We start from the raw sequence: 22,912 nt of genomic DNA, 5'->3' as shown, positions 1-22,912 counted from the left end.
GAGCACTCAGTTATATAAAACAACTATTAACAGAAATGAAAACTCAAATTATCAGTAACACAATTTTAACAGGAGACCTTAATACGCCATTGACACCAAGGGACAGATCAACCAGACAGAAAATGAGCAAAGAAATAACAGAACTGAATCACACCTGTGAACAAATGGACTTGATAGACATATACAGAATGTTCCACCAAACAACATCAGAATACACATTCTTCTCAGGAGTACATTGATCATTCTCTAAAATAGGCCATATATTAGCTCACAGAACATATTTAAACAAATGCAAAAGAGTTGAAATCATCCCTTGCATGTTATCGGATCATAGCGCTCTGAAATTAGAAATTAATGATAAAAAATACTGCAAAAATCCCACAAACACATGGAAACTGAATAACACACTCTTGAGTAATTGGTGGGTCACAGAAGAAATTAAAGAAGAAATTAAACAATACCTAAAAGAGAATGAAAATGCAGATACAACTTACCGGAATTTGTGGGATGCAATGAAAGCCGTCCTCAGAGGAAAATTTATTGCACTGAGTTCCCACATCAGGAAATGAGAATGAATACAAATAAATAACTTGATGCTACACCTCAAACAGCTAGAAAAAGAAGAGCAAGTCAAGCCCAAAGCCAAAAAAAGGGAGGAAATTATAAAAATTAGAGCAGAAATCAATGCAATAGAGACTAAGAAAACAATCCAAAGAATCAACAAATCAAAGAGTTGGTTCTTTGAAAGAATAAATAAAATCGATAAGCCCCTAGCCAACCTTATTTTAAAAAGGGAAGAAAAAGCTCAAATTCATGCAATAAGAAATGAAAAAGGTGAAATTACTACAGACCCAATAGAAATACAGAAGATCATCCACACCTATTTCGAAAACCTCTACTCTCAAAAGTTTGATAACACAGAAGAAATATACAGATTCTTAGAAACATATGAAGTACCAAAGCTAGATCAAGAGGATGTAAAACTGTTGAATAACCCAATCTCTGTTAATGAAGTTGAAAATGTAATTAATTCCTTACCTACAAAGAAGAGCCCAGGCCCCGATGGATTCACTGCAGAATTCTACAAGAAATACAAAGAAGACCTAATGCCGACACTCCTCAAACTATTCAATGAAATTGAAAGGGAAGCCATCCTTCCTAAGTCATTCCTGGAAGCAAATATTACTCTAGTACCAAAACCTGAGAAAGACCCAACTAAAAAAGAGAACTATAGACCGATCTCCCTAATGAACACAGATGCAAAAATCCTCAATAAAATATTGGCAAATAGGATGCAGCAAACCATCAAGAAGATTATACATCATGACCAAGTGGGATTCATCTCAGGAATGCAGGGATGGTTCAACATATGTAAATCAATAAATGTAATCCACCATATCAATAAAGCCAAAGGTAAGAATCACATGATCATTTCTATAGATGCAGAAAAAGCCTTCGATAAGGTCCAACATTCATTCATGATAAGAACTTTACAGAAAATTGGAATAGATGGTCTTTACCTCAATATAATAAAGGCCATTTATGACAAACCAACATCCAGCATCATACTAAATGGCCAAAAATTGAAAGCCTTTACTTTAAAATCAGGCACAAGACAAGGATGTCCTTTATCACCACTCCTATTTAATATAGTAATGGTAGTACTAGCCAGGGCAATTAGGCAAGAGAGAGAAATAAAAGGGGTAAAGACAGGAACAGAAGAAGTTAAATTATCATTGTTTGCAGATGACATGATACTCTACATAGAAGACGCCCTAAACTCCATTAAAAGACTCTTAGATATAATAAATAAATTCAGTAATGTAGCGGGATACAAAATCAATACTCAGAAATCAATAGCATTCCTATACACGAATAACAAAAACACAGAGAGGGAAATAAGAGAAACCACACTCTTCACATTAGCAAGCAAAAAAATGAAATATTTAGGAATTACTCTTATGAAAGAAGTGAAAGACCTATACAAGGAAAATTATAATACACTGAAAAAAGAAATTGAAGATGATCTCAGAAAATGGAAAGACATCCCTTGCTCATGGATAGGAAGAACAAACATTGTGAAAATGGCCATTCTCCCAAAACTGTTATACAGATGCAATCCCAATAAATATACCATCAACATACCTTATAGATCTAGAGAAATCACTCCTAAAATTCATCTGGAACCAAAGTGACCTAGAATAGCAAAGGCAATTCTAAGCAGCAAAGGCAAGGCAGGAGGCATCACAATCCCTGACTTGAAGTTATACCACAAAGCAACAGTAGTAAAATCAACATGGTATTGGAATCAAAACAGAGCCGAAGATCAATGGAATAGATTAGAAGATACAATCACAACTACAAATACACTCAACCACCTTATCTTTGATAAAGGAGCCAAGAAGGTTCACTCGAAGAATGAAAGTTTCTTTAATAAATGGTGCTGGAAAAACTGGCTCTCCATTTGCTGAAAACTAAAGCTAGACCCATGTCTATCACCATGTACTAAATTAAAATCTAAATGGGTCAAAGATCTGAATATTAAAACAGAAACACTAAATCTATTGGAAGACAAATTGGGTAGAAACCTTGAAGACATGGGAGTAGGTAGCGAATTCATGAACAAGACTCAAACCGCATGGGAAATACTTCCCAGAATCAATAACTGGGACCACTTCTTATTAAGAAGTTTCTGCATGTCAAAAGAAATCTCCAGCATAGTGAAAAGAAAACCCACAAACTGGGAAAAGATTTTAGTGAACTCTCTCTCAGACAAGGGACTCTTGTCTAAAACATATAAAGAATTAAAAAAACTCAGACCCCCAAAATTCAAAGATCCAATCCAAAAATGGGCATCTGAGATGAATACGCACTTCTCAGATGAAGAAATGCAAATGGCAAATAAATACATGAAAAAATGCTCATCATCATTGGTCATTAGAGAAATGCAAATTAAAACCACACTGAGATACCATCTCACTCCTGAAAGAATGGCCAGGATCAAGAAAACCAACAACAACAAATGCTGGCGAGGCTGTGGGGAAAAAGGAACTCTCCTGCACTGTTGGTGGGAGTGTAGATTGGTACAGTTTTGTGGAAGTCAGTCTGGAGATTTCTCAAAAAGCTAGGATTGGAAGCCCCATTTATTCTAGCTATTCCACTTCTAGGCACATTCCCAGAAGAACTGAAAGCATCATAACACAGTGATATATGTGCACCTATGTTTATAGCAGCACAATTTGTAATCACCAGATCTTGAAAACAACCCAAGTGTCCATCAACTGAGGAATGGATAAAAAAGTTGTGGTATTTCTATACAATGGAGTATTACTCAGCTATAAAGAAGGATCACATTGAGATATTTACCAATAAATGGGCGCAGCTTGAGACAATACTCATAAGTCAAATAAATCAATCTCGCATGTGTGAATACCGAATAGTTTCCCTAATGTAAATAATGATTGAAATATATAAAAATATGTGGTAATCATGATTCCCCATTATGTGGCCTTGAAGCCTTATAAAGTTTTCACTTATTAATTGGAACGGCTTTATTCTGGGCTTCTTGATATGGAAATATTTGGAGCTATAGTATATGGAGCTTTATTCAAATATTTCAAGGAAAAAGACAGACACTATTGTAACTACTATTAAGTTGGGTTATTTGGTGGTGAAGCACTAGGTTGCTGAAACAGTCATGCTTTGACCTGTATTGTTATATTGTTATATCCTCTTTTATCTCAATCTCTCCCTTATTCATTAAAAAAATTGTTTAGTTATTTTTTATGGTTTTTTTTAATTAAGGGTAAAAATTAAAAAATTAGCAGGATATATAATAGTAACTTTTTTTGATTTCCTATTAACTTGTTTTGAAGTCCTGTAATACTCCCACTATCTTGGTTTGACTGATTAGACTCTGTTCCATTCTGTATGATAGTATCAAGTTTGAGGGTATAGGCAACTACTTTGAAGGCAATAAGATTCACTAAGATGCCCATTCTGGTTTGACTATTGTCTCCTTTGGAAGTCCTGTAATGTTTACAATGCTTAAGTTTTATAGGTCTGTTCTCTACTGTTTTATTCAGCTTTATAATACCTAATGAGATAGACAATTCTTTTTAAGGAAACAAGAGACATTATGGTAACCATTGTTGATAATCTTGTACTCTGTTTTTACATCGTGTCCTATGTCTATCCTTGGTTTTGACTGACAGCTTTGTTTTGCCATATTTGACTTTATTCTCTCCCCCCCAAATAATTAATAAGAACTAAGGAGTAATAAAACCTAAAATGTGTAAATTTTGTTGTAAAAAAGAGAAGGAAAAAAGTGCTCTAAAAGATACAACAGCAAGTGTGTTTAGGGTGTTAAATAGCTGACCATATTAATGTTTTTGGTTGGATCATTGAACACAACTGTTTGCAGTCTCACTGTTTGAATGTCCACTTTGTATGCTTTGATACTGTGACAACTATCTCAAAAATGATAATATGTAATCTATTAAATGGTGACTTCTTACTGGTTTTTTATTTGTAGTTCTGTATTACTTGTACCCTTACACCGCTTTGTTTTGTTTTGTTTTTTTCTCTTTTTCCTTTGAAATAAAATTAAATAAAAACATTGCATAAATAGATAAGTTATGCAACATGGTTATTAAAAACTATGAACTGTTCTGGTTCCCAGTCACTGAAAATCATATGTTGAAATACAAGTACTTCTTTTCAGCGCTAGGGATTGAACCCCAGGTCTTGCATATGGTAGGAGAGTCCTTGGACTCCACTATGGAGTTATACCACCAGCTGAGGAAAACAGCAGTTGCAGTGACATTCCCATGCCCTATTCCCACATCTGTTTATCCAGAGACCTAGCTATTTATCTTTCTGTGGTGCTGTCCAGCATAATAACCATTAGCCACGTCCAGCTGTTGGGATGTAGCTCATCAAAATGAGTAACTAAATTCTTAATCTTGTTTAATGTTTAATTTGGAGTTGAATTTTTAAAACTTGTTTATAATCCAGTTTCAGAAAACTTTTAAGTGTGTTCTGAACAATCGGGGCATTTCAACCCATTTCTTTTAACTTAAAATTTTATGACTTTTGCATATAGATTGAATATATTTGATGAAAATGGAGGACCCAAGCTAGGAAAAGTTGTAACAGTTGAATGCATGGCAAATTTGGCATGAATTGTATTTTTTAAGCTTTCTGTAATAGGCACACATTATATTTATAAAGAAAAATATGACTTCAAAGAGACTACATAAGTTTATATTTACCAGCAAGAAATAATGAAAATGTCCAGGTATGCTGCAGGTACCCGTACCCCCAGTACTGTGGGAAACGGGGTGAGGAGGGATCCAGGTCCAAACCCAGCATGGGCAATTAGCCACTTAACAAGACCTTGTCTCAAAAGAATGAAAAATGGACTGGGGATGTAGCTCAGTGCAAAGGCTCTACATTCAATCACTAGAACTGCAGATATTGATAATAATAATTTAATATATAAAAATGCTGATATCCTTCTGCACGAAGTCCCTGTTTTCACAGTACCAATGAAAGAAAAAACAGAAAAAGGAAAGAAAGAAAAAGAGGAGGAAGGGAATATGAAGGAGAAGGGGGAAGAGGGAAAGGAAGTGGAAGAGGAGGAGGGGGGACAGAGGGAAGATAAGGAAAGAAAGTTTCCAAATGTGACTCACAAATTTTGACTTCTCAGGAAAAGGAGTCCCTAGACTATTGAAGAAATAACTTGTATCAGGCAGTACCAGGATCTACCAGAACCTGGTGAAGTATTGTAGACACCTAACATCTGATCACTCACCCCAAATATGTCGACTAGGATTTCTTCTTGAATAAGGAATTTCTCAAACTATTCCTAGAGTACAGACTTTATTAGGAGCTGGAAGACAGACCCGCTACTCACAAATAAATGCTGCAAGCATATTGTGTGGAAAAACTCTGCCCTGGCTGCGTTGCACTGTGGAAGACCACTCGAGTCAGCAGTCAGTTACGATAGCCCACACAGCACTGCAGATACTCTGTCTCAAGGAAGCTGAATGGAAACTTGAGCGACTTGTTCCAAATGCAGTGGATCAGCACGCAAAGATGCATAATCAAATTCTCGGACATTTGTCATCTGTGTATTGTGTAACTTTTGATTAAACTAATGACTACCTCATGAAGATCTGGACAACAGATGATGGGAAATTATCAGCTACTTTAAGAGAACATGCTGCTAAAATACCCAGAAATGGCTGCAGGCTACGAGGATATTATGATTGCAGCTGGAATTGTGATAAGATGATTCTAGTCTGGTGTGTTCAAACCTGTGAACTTTTGGCTGTTCTTCAGGGCCATACTGCACCTGTTACATCTCTACGGTTCTCATCACTGTGCAGTGGCTCAAGAGATATCTATCTTTCACTGGGGCAGATGACACTATTTGTTTTTGGCTGTGGGATACTGGGACCTTTAAAATAAACCCAGAACCTGCAAAATTTACAGAGCACCCTCGACCTGGTGTACAAATGATCTGTCCTTCCTTTAGTGCTGGTGGAATGTTTCTGGCCATAGGAAACACAGATCACATTATTAGAATTTATATTTTTTAGATCAGATCAGCCATAAAAAAATGATAAAGTTGACAGTACCCAGTTCTCCAGCACTAGTAGCAGGTTTGTAAGTGGTAGTTGCAATGGGACAGCATGCATTTGGCAAGTTAAATGAAGAGAATGGAATACCATTTTGTTGGAGATGGCTACTCCTCCAGCTGGCCAAACTGTTCAAGGATTAGAAGATAAAATCATGAAAATGAAAGTAACAATCGTATCTGGGGATCAACAGGATAATAATTTTATAACTGCAGTAAATCACATGACTCTGAAAGTTTGGAATTCTTACACTGGTCAGCTTCTTCATGTCTTGATGGATCACGAAGATCAGGTATTTGTTCTTGAGCCACACCCATTGCTAGAGTTTTATTCTCTGCCAATCATGATGGAAATGTGACAGTGTGGGATCTAACAAGAGGAGTCAAAATTTGATCACATTTCACTATGATTTAAGGCCAAGGACATGGAGTAGTATTTGAGTGCAAGTGTTCTCCTGAGGGCCAGCATTTTGTATTCACAGACTCAGACATCTTTTAATTTTTGGCTTTGAGTCCAATAGCAAATACAAGCTAGCAGGTGAGATATTCTTTCATAATGATTATCACCCTCTTATCCATGATGCCAACAATTCTGTATGAGATGAACAGACCCCGAAGACACCTCATCTTATGCCTCCCCACTTTTTAGTTGATGTTGATGATAACGTTGATGATAACTCTTATCCATGCAGATACCAAAGGTTAGTTCCTGAGTTTCAGGGAAGAGCAACTCATCTCTCAGATGGAGCAAGTTTCTCAGCGTTGAACCAAGTTTTAAGTCAACAAGCAAGCCAGAATATTAGTCTGCTGCACAGCATGATTCAGAGACTACAGCAAGAGCAAGACCTGAGACGTTCTGGTGAAGTAGATGTTGGTAATACCAGTCGTTTAAGTAGAGGTTCTGTAAGTTTTACCTCAGAGGTTCATTAATCACCAATTATAGGACTAAGGCATAGTGGACAAATCAATGGTGGATGGCAAATACTTAGTAATGCACCAAGAAGTGAAATATCCACAGAGCGATCTCGTGGTCGAAGGGTAGTAGCACCTGAACTATTAGCTGGTGTGGCCAGTAGGCAAGAAGAATGGAAAACTGTGAAAAGAGAAGAAAGACTTACAGGTCAGAAGAGAAAAGAAGATATTTAATGGTTGCAAAATAGAATAAAATAGTTAATGTCTCATGGAACCATGCTCAGAGCATTTGCTGGATCTTGGAAAATCCAAAAAGCAACTGGCAAACCAACATAGCTATTGTACAAGACCTGCACTGGAAGAGACTTATGGAGGCTTGAGGAGATAGAAAATAGCACTAGTTCTTCAGATGAAGGTGAAGCAGTTGCTGCCAGTGGTAGGAATCTGAAGAGGAGGAGAGCATGGCACAGGGATGGCGGCTCTAGTGACTGCTTCAGGGATCACTCGGACTGAACAGCAGGTGCAGGAATTAATTTTCAGTCAGCAAAGAAACTTCCTAAGATTAAAACCAAGAAAGAAGAAAGCAATTCAGATGAAGAATATGAAAAACAGAAGCAAAAACTTATTAAAAAGAAAACGAAAAACTTAACAAAGAGAAAGATAGACGAACATCACCAAGAAGCCCAAAGAAAGAAAACAAAAGAGATTGGCTGTTGGAGAACTCACTGGAAATGGTCTGAAGTTAGAAGCACAGCTGCCTTCAACATGGGTCACAGACGCTCTTCCCCAAAGACGTCCCTTCGTGTCCCAGATGGCAAATGAGGTTTATTATTTCCGACAAGCACATGAAGCATATGTTGAAATGGCTCAGAAAAATGAAATTCATAGTATTAATCCTAAAAAGCAACCATGGCACAAGATGGAATTATGGGAACAAGAACTGATGAAAATAGTTGGCATAAAATATGCAGAGGGATTTCCTCTCCTTTGTTGCCTTGCGCTTGCTTTTTTAGATCCTGATTCTGGTAAACTGGGTGGTGGATCACTTCCTGTGAAGTACCATGTTATGCCTGCTGCTACAGATTTCCTAGTCCTGAGATGACAGTTGGATGATGCAAAATACAGGCCATGGAATATAGTGATTGCTTCAGATCAGTCATAGATGATGCTTGGGGAGTTGGAACTATTGAAAATCAAGAGCCTGTTAGCCTGGATATCCTGATAGTTTACTTCAGTGCTGTCGTGTCTCCTGGGACAATGGAGACATAGAGACATAGAAAAGATGAGCTTAGGATATAAGCTTATACCTAATAATAATGTATTTCCTGAAGGACTGCTACCAGTGCTCCTTTAACTGATGTTGAATGCAGATCATTGATTTATAAACCGCTTAATGGAGAATGGGATACCAACCCCAGAGATGAAGAACATGAAAGAATTGTTACAAGAATAAATCAGTAGATGACACTAGATATTGCTTCAATATTTGTTGACCCTGTGGATCTGCAAGCTTATCTCATACACTGCAGTGCAGTAGTATATTCAAGAGATCTAAGTATAATTAAACAAAGACTGGAAAACCAATTTTACAGATGAGTTTCTGCCCTAATGTGAGAAATTCGATATATAAAGCATAATACATGAACATTTAATGAGACGGGAAGGCCAACTGTAAAATCTGCTAAATTTGTGACTGATATTTTTCTACATTTCATAAGAGATTCAATATATTATAGCATAATTCCACTTTACAATTCAATGAAGAAGGAAGTATTGTCTGACTCCGAGGAAGAAGAGAAGGATGCTGATGTACAGAAACTTCTACCCCAAAAAGAATAATCATCAGCCTAGAAGGAGATTATGTAACAGAGCTCAGTCTTATGATATTCAAGCATGAAAGAAACAATGTCAAGAATTGTTAAATCTCATATTTCAGTGTAAAGAATCAGAACCTTCCCATCAATATATATCATCTTGAATATCCACACTACAGAGACATTATTGACACGCTAATGGATTTTGCTACTGTAAGAGAAACTTTAAAGGCTGGAAATCATGACTCACTGGTAGAGTTATTAAAGAAGTCAGGCTTATTTTTAGTAATTCCAAAGCATACACACCAAGCAAAAGGTCAAGGATTTACAGCATGAGTTTGCACCTGTCTGCTTTCTTCGAAGAACACATTAGCTCAGTTTTATCAGATTATAAGTCTGCTCTTCATTTTCGTAAAAGAAATACCTTAACCAAAAGGAAGAAGAAAAGAAACAGAAGTATCTCTATGTCCAGTAATGCTGCATCCAACCCCAAAAGGAAAAAAGGATCTTAAAACCCCAGCTAAAGTCAGAAATCTCTACCACTTCACTCTCCACTCCTGAAAGATCAAGTACCACCACGTCATAATGCTGCTCAGATAAATGGTAAAACAGAACCCAGTCTGTGGTTTGAACCAGGAGCAACCAAGTGGTTGTAGATCCAGTTGTCACTACTGAACAACTGTCTACTTCATCAGCTGCAGCTAAGACTTATTTCAAAAGGTAATACATCTGCAGTTCCAGGGAAAACAGTACTAGAGAATTCCATGAAACATTCCAAAGCCTTGAATATTCTTTCAAGTCCTGGTTAATCTACTTTCAATCATGACGCTAAGAATAATTCTGCAAGAGAAAACATGGTAAAGGAAAAGCCAGTTAAACGTAAAATGAAGCCATCGGTACTCTCCAGGACATCCACTATTTCAAAGGCATCAGCTGTCACCGAACAAGGCAATTATCAGAGCAGTGTCCTTATACCTAGAACCATTCAAGTAAACAGCCGTGGAGGATGCCATCAAACCTTGTGAAGAGGGAGCCTGGAAGGAAACCCAAGGGAGCTGTGAATACCAAGATGGTGACGTGATACACAAGAAAAGGGGGGAAAGTCTAAAAAACCACTGTCCGCAAAGTCAGAAAACACGGAGCAGAATAATTTGCATCCCAGCAGACGTGAAGTGATTCCTTCTTCAACATGTAATTTTCTGCCTAAAACCAATATTGTTAAGGGGCTTTGCTACAGCAAAAGAGTCAGGGAGGCAGAAAATCCAAAAGGAAGATAAAAAGACAAAAACTAGATTCAGATCTCTTAGTTTCTGCCAATGTTAAAGAACTAAGGAGAAGTAACCAAAAAAGACAGATAATCCTATTACAGATGAAGACGAAGGGTCTGAAGCCCTCAGAGGCTCTGAGCCCCACATGAGAATTGGAAACCAAGGTGGAAGGACAGCTTTCTGAAACAAGGATGACTCTGGAGAGGAGCACAGGCAGTCACTGTTTGAAGACACTTCTTTAACTTTTGGAACCTGTAGTAGAGGGTGAGTCTGAAAGTTGACTGAAAAAACAAAATTTAATTTAACTGGTTGGTAACTTGAACCAAAATATTTACTTTGAAAATCTGTAAAGCAGGTACAGTTAAGGAGTAAGTAGAACTAAGACTTCTGTTTCCTTGCTGCTTTGATGGATTAGGGAAAGTTATGATTTGACTTGCAAAAAAAAAAAAACTTACAAGACACTCCACTTCTTTAAATGAATATATATAAATACATACATTTAAATGTTTGCTATTTATTGCCCTTCGATAGGTTATGCATTTTCACATTCATTCAGTGTTTGAAACAAAAAAATTGAGGACCTATTGAATTTCTGATTTATTTATGGAAGAGACAGCTCTGCTATACTCTCCACCCTTCTCCAATGGAACAAATTTATTGTCACTGAAAATTTCCAAAGAATCGGATATTGTGTGACTGGAAGCGTATAATGAGGAACGTAAAATAAAAATTCTAAGAGTGATTATTCAAGGGTAATGTCACTTCCAGGTCAAAAATGAATAGATATATTCTTAATAACTCAGCTATTCTAAATGAAAAAGGATTTTTGAAGCTTTCTACAGTTGAGTCATGAAAAAGTCTACTTACAGCAAAATTCATGTTAATTCCAAGGCATTACTACAAACACTGTTGTAATGAAGTTTTTAGTTTTGTTTGGTATTTTCACCCTCATGTCCTTTATACATTGCTTTTGTTTTTGCTAAACCACATCCCAGGATGCTCTGCCTGAATTATACCTTATTCCATGCCAACTACTATCTTGCAGGCTCTGAATTCAGTGTTCAAATTCAGCTGTAATGCTTTTTTTTTTTTTTGAGTCTTATCATGTGGTTCAGGCTGCCTCTGAGCAAGCTCAGTCTTCTTGATCCTTCCACTTCAGCCTCCCAAAGGCTGGGATTACAGGCGTGCACCACCAAACCTGGCTTCAGTGCCTATTCACAGATCATTAGCAAGTTTCCTGGTTTCTCTGTGACTCAAATTAATTGAATAAATCATGGAGGACACTTAAAGCAGCATTGAGTAGATAGATGGTGGCAAAGAAATACTATTTTAACTCAGCAAGGAGTTATATACTAAAAACTGTAACTTACTAACTGCTGAGTGCATGCCCAGCCTTCTATTATACCTAAAAAAAAAACCACTTAATACAAGGCTCTATATGGATGTAGTCATAAATAGGAGTAGTCTATCTATATATCTTTTATAACCACATATAGTTATGTCTGTATAATATATATAGATTCTCTATAAAATGTCTTTGAAGGTGGAGAAAAAAGGGGAAGACAGCTAGATATTCTGGATGAGTAGGGGCATTCAGAAGTGAAATACTCCTAGACTCGCTATATAGTGTCTTATAAAGGTTTTGAAATATACTCGCCTGAAAATTATACCAACTGCACATGTGATTCTGTTCATGCAAACACCAACATTAATTTTATGGTCTTTGGATACATTAATACTAACAAAATGAACTATAATTTAATATATTTTCTTATGCAGCATAAGGCGAGCTGGTTGCTTGGTTTCCCAGCACCCTAAGTTCCAACATGGCACAGATCTTAGGAGATACTGGTGGTTCTCCCCCTGGAAGGGCTGCAGCCTGCCACACCACAGCCACTTACCAGGGAGGTGAGCTGCTTGCTTGGTTTCCCAGCATCCGAAGTTCCAACATGGTGTGGATCTCAGGAGACACTGGTGGTTCTCCCCCTGGAGGGGCCGCAGCTGGCCTGCCACACCACAGCCGCTTACCAGGGAGGCGAAGTTTGCTATACTAAGGAGCATAGTATTCCTAATGATGGAGCATTTCATGTAAAAAGAATTATTTTTGACCAAGCAAAGTGCATGTTTATTAATACAGAAGTCATCCCTTAGGAAGACATATTACAGAGAGTAGCAGTAAATTAAGAAATGTGTTTCCTCTAACGGTAAAGAAAAGCTTCTCACCACTTAATATCCTCAAGACTTTTAGTTGTAGAATGCTCATCTGTGAAGTTACTTAGAAAAGAATTTTGCTTTATTCCACTTCTGCCAAATTTAAGAGAAAATATACAGATGAAAAGGAAATATATCCACATTGGAACACATTTGACTAATTTTTCAGATCTTGATTCTTGGGTCACTTATATTCTTATATCTTATATATTCTTATATCACTCACTATTTTTTCTAAAGAACAAATTATTAAAGAGCTATGCTGAGATATATCTTTGGGGGATGCTGTGTAGAAAACAACTCACTGGCAGGCTCTTTGACAGGGATGTCTTAGAGAAAATGTTTAGGTGGTTAAAGGATTCGAGGAAAATGCAAAATAATACGAGATCTGATGTTTACTTGTTGATCTGAATTAATGTCATTTATAAACTTTATACATGTGCTAGTTCAAAATGGATTACAAAGAAATGGGTCTCTGTGTGTATGTGTATATATTGATAAATGGGTATAATTAATTATATATATCCAAACACATACTTATATATACCTAGGTATAAATTATTTTTTCAGAATTTTTTTATATAGTGATAGAATAAAAATAATTTTAAAATGTCATGCTTTGTAATTTTAACTTTAAGGAAAAGATTGGTTATTTTCAATTATTAAAGATTAAAATAGGCCAAATTATTTTGTATGCAATCATGTCTTATACAGCAGTCCCATTGCACACTGGGCTTTTCTGCACTTTTTACTGTATCTTTATCACACTGGTATGTCAATATACACCTTAATGAAAAACTCTGTTTAATGATTGTGCCTTGTATTCTATTGTTTTTGCATCATTAGTGAAATTTAAGTTGTCTATTGAAAATGGTAACTATATGACTCGGGAGACTACCCTATATATACTGCTATGAGAAAAGGAAAGCTGTTATTTGTTTATGGTACAGATAGTTACTATATGCATTAAAACCAAACATAAATACCATTTCTATTGTTTAAAAATCATTGTCCAATTTTTTTTAAGTTTAAAGAATGTAGTATTTTCTGAGGACTGATATGGTACAAAAATATAACCCAAATTTTCAGATACTACATTTTTAAAAAGCAAGAATGGAGAGAATATGCATCACCATGACTCTGATATAGAAATATAAAGTCCTTAGCTGAACCATGGCAAAATGCATTACATAATTCTCTTCTCATTTCAAACAGGACAAATGCTACCTGTCATTTAATTGTCTTGAAGAAGAATGAAAAGTGATGCATTTGGGATGTTTAGATCATTTGTAACTAAATTTGTATAGAAATCCTTCTGTGAAACGAAGTAAACCATTTTCTAGATCTTGACTGAACTGCTGTGATTTTTCAATTGCAAAAATAGTTGCAAATTTTTGAGGGTTTTTTGGATTTTTTTTTCTAACAAGTATATTTAACTATGTAATTAAAAGTTAGTAGTTAGACTTCATGATGCAGAAATGGGTGGCTTGGCTGTATAGGAAAATGTCTCAGTTACACCATTATTGAAAATAATAGTATGCACGTTGAAATGTAAATCAAAATAATTAGTTGCTTTTGAAGGCAATTTATTTGAAATATGTAATTTCCTGATGTTATCTGAATTGTGTTAGGAAAAATAATAAACTATAAAAGCCATTTTTGTAAAAAAATTGTGTATAGTTTTTAAGGTATGTATAGAAGGCAGCACACACAGTCTTAGGGTGGAGACGCTAGGGTGGTGTGTGGCTAAGTTCTTTCCAACTCTGTAGCACAGCAAATGAGGATCTGCCAGCTTTCCTATCACACATACATCTGTTATTCCTATTCTGAAGACACTGTATATTTATGACCGTATTTGGACATTTTCAGACACTGGTTTCTTAGTGTTATGGATTAAGAACTGGTGGTCAACTTAACGCCAGGTGGATTACATCAGCATGGTGCTGAGCATAGATGTCCCACCTGAAGAAAGTTGCCAGCATAAATAGAGATGTGGAGGAGAGGCTAGGCATTAAGGTGCGTTGAGGCATTGAGGCATTGTGGCTTCTACTACGTGTTGCTGTTTGAGCCGTTGGTTCTCCTGGAGAAGCTCGGTCCTCATATGGAGCATTGCTTCCTGGCTCCAGAGAGGAAGACGTGTGCAATTTGGTCTCCAGGATGAACTCGTCATACTGGCTTCCTGGAATGTACTCGACTGTACTTGTCATCAGAGGAGCTCAGGGCCTCTGTGTCACTGAGGATGGCTGGGGTGCTTTTCAGGAAAGCCCTGGTCTTTGTTGTGTGACTTCTTGGCTCCAGTATAGACCACTCAACCTATAGCACAGCTCCTTCACCCCGCTGGCATGGACTTTCCAGCTTCCACCGCTGAGCACAGATCCATAAAAGAGACTGGCGTGGGTCCTTCTTGTGGGCCTGGACCTCCAGCTGGACTCATGGGAGGCACTGTCATGAGCTCTGGGTCTTCATCTGGACTCATGTGGGACATTTGCTGTGGAATTCAGGCCCTTGGCTAAATATTCTATGTCTTTGGTGTTGTGGATAGATTTCTTACATTTTCTTCTGTTAACTCTGGTGACCATCATAAAACAATTTTATAAACTTCATGTCCTGATTCTAATTGTTCTCTGCCCAACCCTAACTACAACACTTAGTAAAGCAAAATGACTTTGATCAGATTATTTATAACTGAAACAGTTTAAAATGTATTAGTAATACCAGATATATTTAGACTTTATATTTTTATAAATTAGCTTCTGTGTTACAAAACTTGAATCAAGAAATTTAATTCATCACCATATTTTTTTTTACCACTTGGGAAACTATCTTCTTTGAAACAGTAACATGATGTATGCAAGGGCAGAGGAAATACTGGCACTTAGGTGAGCAATAAAAAACCTCAAGTTTATTCAAAGTTTCGCAAATACTTGTCACTTGCATGGAATGTAGAAACACTTTACCTATTTCTTAAGTCTTCAACCTGATGTTTCTTCTACCCCAACAAGCACCCAATGAATCTTATAAGATTTAAACTTTGTCACTGGGTAATTTAAATATACAATTTGTTTAACCATCTTACAGCCTTTGGCAATAGAGATCAAGCTTCTTAAAAATTTATCCTTTGTGATCTGCTGTTACAGTGTTGGACTGCGTTCCATATACATTTGTGATTTTAAGGTCTATTGGCATTATTTGCATTGCTTCTAAAGCACAGCTTGACTACAAAAGCCTGGTGGCATTATTACAAAATATAGTATTTGTGAACTTGATTAGATCACATTAGAGTACATGGAATTGACTATCATTTGGAAGTGAATTACGTAAGACATAGTGAGCAGAGAAAAGGTCTTCATGCACAATCTAGAATTGTCTCTTGTCTGGAGTACAGTAGATCCATCAAATATCTTTTAACGTATTGAGATAACACTTTGTGGGATGTTAGTCGCATTGACTTATCATAAAATGATGGCTATAAATCAGCCCCTGTACTTAGCAGTGTTTAATTCTAATATTCCATTTTATGCACACACAGCTGCCTGTATATTTCTCAAATGTAAGCTGGAAGCGGTTTTGGTTTTCTGTTTTCTGTATAAAGAAAACAAGTTTATTCTGAAAGTCTTGGTTCACCTGAACTTTGTTTGAATAGGTTGACAGGACCAGGATAGTTGGGTGATTAAAAGGGCTATCTGTGTACACCTTGCAGGGAGGAGGTACGATTTTTAAAAGTCAAAATAGGGGAATTACTTTTATCTTCTGTGCATACCCTCCAGCTTATCTAGGCAATATTTCTCAACAAGTTGAGCAGTGACTTTTTAGTTATATGTAGTTGAGAATTGGTCTTCCTATTAATATTGGAAAAGTGTGTTTACTCACTTCCATTGTCGTACTTCCCCTTAGTACCTCTAATTTCCAAGTGATTCAAGCCAAAATTAATAAACACTTACTAAGAAGCTGCTTTGGTTAATAGTGATTAGCAAAGCCTTCCAAGAGAGGTCATTTTGGGGGCTGGGGATTTAGCTCAGCGGCATAAGCACCTGCCTTGCAAGCAGGCGGTTGTGAGTTTGATCCCCAGTACTGGGGCGGGGTGGGGGAGGGAGAGGTCATTTTGAACTATGTGCAGCACCCAGAAAGAAGTTGCTGAGTCAGAAATTACATCAGAAGACTCAAGTACTACTTAAGATAAACCAGGTACACATTGCAGTAAAACAGTGACTAGAAAAATCTGAGCTGTGTATAGCAATATGTATTTTTAGTTTTGATAGCTGTTTGGAAACACTTTTCTAATATAGATAAAATTATCAGGAAATTAACCTTATATGGTACCAATCAAAAACCTAACAATGTGTGGCTGAGTTTCTACATTCAAGGGGCTAATAGCTTGCAGAAGGTGTATACTATACACACATACTGGTTACTTCTGAGAGGTGTATTGAGTTTTCACAAGGATACACTATCATAAAATGAGACAAAGCACAAAGTTACATTTGTAAACCCTATTAAAACTGCAAGAAGACAGGTCTTCAAAGAGATCTTTTAGAAAACTCTTTAATCCTGTCAGGAAATATTTAGACATGTGTAAAATGTAGCTCAATTTTTAAGTAACTGACCTAGAAGGTTGAAGTTGAAACTGACACATTTTCAAATTAAAATTGATTATTTTGTACAGAAAATGGTAAACACAGCAAATCTGTTTTATGTGACAATAGGAGAGTTAAAAGCACATGGATGGCTTGGCTTTATTAAGGGTTTTGATTTTTCCTTTCAGATCTGGAGTATTATGTTATGAACAGAGGTCTCACATCCCAATAAAAGCGCCCTTCCTTTTTGTACATATTGATTGGACTTTTCTTTACTGGTAAGTGGACACTTTCTCTGTTGGTTTTGATGCATAATTTTTTGGATCCTGTTATACAAACTAGAATATATGTGTAAGAATCTTGATCTCTGCAATGTAGCAACTATAAACATATTTAAATAAATAGAAAACTTGCTTTTCTAAAAAAAAGAAAGAAAGATTTGCTGCTTGTTTTACATTTAAAAGTGAAGGAAATATATGTTTCAACATGGTAGATAATCATGTTTATCTCTTCTTGAAATCTTTTTAAATGACAAAAATATTAGTGCACAAGAACAGAGAATTAGAAGACATTCAGAATCGACATAAATTTTTTGGAGAGAGACATTTCTCAAAGAGAGTCGTGACATTCTTAGCTGAAAGGAGAAAATTACAGGCTGCGGGTGTCAGAGATACTGTACTCACAGAAAATCATCTGTACCAGGACCTTGGAAGAGGCTGACATTTAACGGGGCAGGTAATCACAAAAGCTACGGAAAAGGGGTGAAGCCAAACATGGTGGTGGTTTGAGGGTGAGGTTGTTGCAATCTTTTGTGCACAGTGGTTGAGGTCTTATGTTCCCTTCCTCTCTTCATAAATGGTTGATATGTGGCTCATTTACAGTTTTTAGTCAGCTATTTCTTCCAAGCAAGAATCATGGACATTTGAACAGTTTTCAACATGACAAAGCAAAATTGACAGAAGAGCAACATGGGGAACACTGAGACTAGAAGCAGAGCTAAGAAAATATTTAAGAAAGGAGAACAGGCAGAGGAATAAGCGATCTGGAGAGGTCAACTTGGCAGATACAACTTTAAAAATAGAGAAAAAATTGTCAAAGAAATAACAAAAAAATTTTCCCAAAGCCAAAGGACTTGGCTGGCCATATTGAGAAAAGCTTTTTTATGTGCCCAGTTCATCTAATGAAAAAGGATATTCATAGGCAGTGTGGATAGTACACCAGAGATAAAAACAGACAATAAATTCTTGTGGCAGGAGGTACTCTACATATACATAAATGGAAGTCAAAGTGACAATGAACTTCTTAAACCAACATTGGAAGTTATAATGCTATAATTTGGAGGCAAGTAATGATCAACACGGAATTTCATACCGAGATGAACCATGTATTTGTTCCTTTAGGCTGAAAAAAAAAGGGAACAACCAATTGGATTTCTTAAAGCAACAGAAATGTGTTTTGTCGTGTTTGAAGACCAGAAGTCCAAGATAAGAGGTCAGCAGGCTTGATTTCTTTTGGAAGCCATGAGAGAATCCATCCTGTTTTCCTCTCTTGGCTTCTAGTGGTTGCAGCAATTTTTAAAGCATCTGTCTTCACATGGCCTTCTGCTATGATTAGATTAAAAATGTCCCTCAAACTTCTCATGTGAATCAGAGGTGATGGGGGCATAAATGTTTGAGGCTGATCAGCAGCGCATGACCTGGAAGGTGTGTCTCCCGCAGGGGTTCCTTGCTGCTTCCTCTGCTTCCTCTGCCATGAAGTGAGCAGCTTTCTCTGCCAGACACTCCCACCATGCCCTTCTTGCCTTGGAGCCAGCCAACTGTGGGTTGAATGCTCTAAACACTGAGTCAAAATAAACCTTTCTTTGCATTATAGGCGTCAAGTATTGTATCTCAAAATGGGAAAGTAACTTTGACTTCTTCCTATAAGGCCCTGAGTCATGGGTTGGAAGAGCTGGCCTAGTCAAGTGTGTCTTCATCTGAACTTCATCTATGATGTGTTACATGTTAAAACCAAATGTACTTAAAGTTACTGTGACTCCGAAGGAGAACGATGGGACAAGAGACTTAGATGCCAACTTCAGGAACTGTTTCAGATGGCTGCAAAAGTCTTTCAGCTGAGCAGAAACATCAGGATGGTTAAGGTCACCAAGTTTGGGAAAGGCTGCATTGGCCTTCTGAGTGCTAGAAGGTGCTTACCAGTGGAAGGCCACTGGTCCCACAATAGCTATGACTGGAGCAATAGCTGTGAGCCTGAAGGTGCCTGAGGTTACGTATCAGCCCTACAAATGTTCCTGACAGGAATATTCAAGTGGAGCTGTGGCTGAAATACTATACTTTAGCAAGGAAAGAATGCCAGGGTGACAGCAAATCCACTGTAAAAAGTTCAAAAAAACTATCATCAGCCCTCTCCAAAATTCTATGCAGCACTGCTCTTTGGCCGACCGTGAAGGTCATCTATCACCAGCCTCCCAAATGGAGTAATTAGGGATGGTTCTCAACTTCTGTTGAAGACTTGCTGTCAGCCACACACTGTACAAAACACTTTATTTGTGCCAAATCTCACCTAATCAATTTCACAGATAAAAAATTTGAGGTTCCAATAAATGAAACCCGAAGTCCAATATCAGATTCTCAGCATGCAGTAGAACAAATAATGTTCTTTCCACCATTCCAAATTGCATATGGGAGACATCTTTAAGCCTATGGGTCATCAGATATTAGAAAAGATCATTAACACTGAAGCTGCAGAGTGTGATCCATTTATCATTGTCAACATGTTCACTAGACAGAAATCCTGCTGGCCTGGCAGAAAGTTTCTCAGCCAGGCCCTGCAGATATTGGTGGATGCAGCAATGCTATGCGAGAGGTGTGGAGTTCCTGCAGGATCACCAAAACATGGACATGGTTTGTCACAGATGTGGGTGACTTGGTGGGGGTGGGAGGCTACATGAAGATGTGGTTCATTTTAAGCACCAACTTTTGGGTTTTTTGGTACTGAGGGTGGAACTGAGTCTTTGCACTGAATTACACGTCCAACCCTTTTTCAAAACTTTTAAAAAACTTTTCAGACAGGTTCTGTCTAAGTAACTAAGTTGCCCAGGCTGTGCTTGAGCTTGCCTTCTTCCTGCCTCAACCTCCAAGAGTAGTGGTATTCTGGCCAGAGAAACCAGTTTTCAAGATGAAGTTACTGGTTGAAGAGTTTCATAAAGCAGCTGTGCACATGAAAGAAAGCAGCAAATTCTTAATCACAACATTCATAAACTGAAGAAATTCGAGGAAGAATTAGCCCAGTTCTCTCATTTTACTGACAGTGGTGAAGAAGAGCTAGATTCCAGGGGTTAGAACCATTTGTGTAACACCAGTGTTATGGGTTAAGAACGCGTGGTCAACTTAACGCCAGCTGGATTACATCAGCATGGCATTGAGTGAAGATGCTCCACCTGAGGAAAGTTGGCAGGATAAATAGGTGAAGAAGGGAGGTGGAGAGTGTTGAGGCGTTAAGGAGGCATTGTGAGTTGCTGTTTGAGCTGCTGGTTCTCCTGGAGAAGCTTTGGTCCTCACATCAAGCATTGCTTTCTGGCTCCAGAGGGGAAGACATGTGTTGCTTGGTCTCCAGGATGAACTTGTCACGCTGCTTCCTGGCATGTACCTAACTGTGCTTGTCGTCGGAAGAGCTCGGGGCCTGTGTGGCTGAGGACGGATGTGGTGCCTTTCAGGATAGCCCCGGTCTTTGTTGTGAGTGTGACTTCTCGACCCCAGCGTAGAACCCTCATCCCACTAGCACAGCTCCTTCATCCTGCTGGCATGGACTTTCTGGCTTCCACTGCTGACCTTTGGGTCTTGCCAGCACGGATCCGTAAAAGAGACTGGTGTGAGTCCTTCTTGTGGGCTCTGGACCTCCAGTTGGACTCGTGGGAGGCATTGTCCTGAGCTCTAGGTTTTTATCTGGACTCGTGTGGTACATGTGCTGTGGGGTTTAGGCTCTTGACTAAATAGTCTATGTCTTTGGTGTTGTGGATAGATTTCCTGCATTTTCCTGTGTTAACTTCTGGTGACCATTATAAAAATATTATAAACTCCATGTCCTAATCCTAATTGTTCTCTGTGTACAACCCCTGACTACAAGAACCAAAAATCCAACAATTGTTCTGGGCATGCAGGATTTCTATCCAGTGAACACATTCACGGTGGCCACTTACACCCATGAGCTGTATAAAATTTTTATCTGTTTTGTAGTTGAGGAAATCAAAAGGATATGACTAGTTCAGGGGTTGATCAAGAATGGGAATTTAAGCAACTGAGGCTTCAGTATAGCTATTTTTCTATCTACTTTATGGGTAATTCCACTTCCCTTGATAATACATACAAAGAACTCAATCTTTAGATGAAACAGGAAAATCCAACTCTCAATCTCTCCCTATCTTGGATTGTGTGACCCTCTCTGAGTCCTGGAGTCCTCATTTATAACATGGAGATAATGGACATCTTAATCTTGCTTTTGTTGTCAGCATTATACTATATATATATATATGTATATATATATATATATACATATATATATATAGAGAGAGAGAGAGAGAGAGACTATACATATTAATTATAATATCTGAGACATAATAAGAGCTCAGTGACTGTACTTTTCCTTTCCCTTTCTTATCCCTGAGCTATATAAATAATGACCATCTTATCTTTTAGTGTCTGTCTTTTTAGATATCTTTAACTATTTATATATTATATTGATCTCCCATTATTTCCATTAACTTTATACCCCCACACCTAATGAGAGATTTGGTGACAATATTAAGAAATAATTTTAATACATCTTAAAATACCAGAATGGTTTCTGCATCACTAATATTAGTAAATTGTACTCAGCTGGTGTTTAGCTGGAATCCCCGCAGCTTTGACAGTGACAACTCCTGCTGGCCAGGCGGCTCCCACGCCAATTCACTTAGGGCCCTGGGGGTGAGGTACAGGCATCAGTAGTTTAAGGAATTTCTCAGGAGATTCGAGTGAGCAGCCAAAAAGAGAAGCACAGAACTACAGGGGAAAAGTGGCTCAGTGTGGGCTGCAGGCCAGAGACTGCCAGCGTCTGCACCCTAACACAGACTTATTATGCAGGCGAGTCCTTAGGCCTCGCCCAGATCTACTGAGGCAGAAAAGGGGGCAGGGCAGCAATCTGAGGTTCAATAAGTCCTGCAGGGGATTCTCGGCAAGTTCACATTTGAGAGTCTGGTAGGATCCTGACACGGTTCCTCTCCCTTGTCATCTGCTCACTGGCGATCAGGCCCTGATAATTTTGCCTGATGTGCCCCATCATCCTGATCCTGAGCACCACTGTAGATTTTTGCCTGCACAACTGCTATCATGTGCCTAGTTCTTCTCCCCAGTAATCCTGTCTCAGGAGCCAATGCCAACACTGAAAAGGTCTAACCATTTCCCTTTTTTGTCCTCATGTATCCGTTACTCCAGAATAGAACTGAACTCGTCA

General features: G+C 37.8%; 1 pseudogene; it reads left to right on the top strand.

Moving 5' to 3' along the window:
* The first annotated feature begins 5,291 nt into the window (after nt 1–5,291).
* LOC111753441 (PH-interacting protein-like) lies at nt 5,292–8,295 on the top strand (annotated as a pseudogene).
* Nucleotides 8,296–22,912: the final 14,617 nt, after the last annotated feature.

This window comes from Cavia porcellus, unplaced genomic scaffold (genome assembly GCF_034190915.1).
Source record: "Cavia porcellus strain 051 isolate PalLab524CR breed Dunkin Hartley unplaced genomic scaffold, mCavPor4.1 scaffold_5, whole genome shotgun sequence".
Taxonomy (NCBI): Eukaryota; Metazoa; Chordata; class Mammalia; order Rodentia; family Caviidae; genus Cavia; species Cavia porcellus.
Note: the sequence above shows the minus strand (reverse complement) of the source record. Positions and strands in the feature narration are given on the sequence as shown.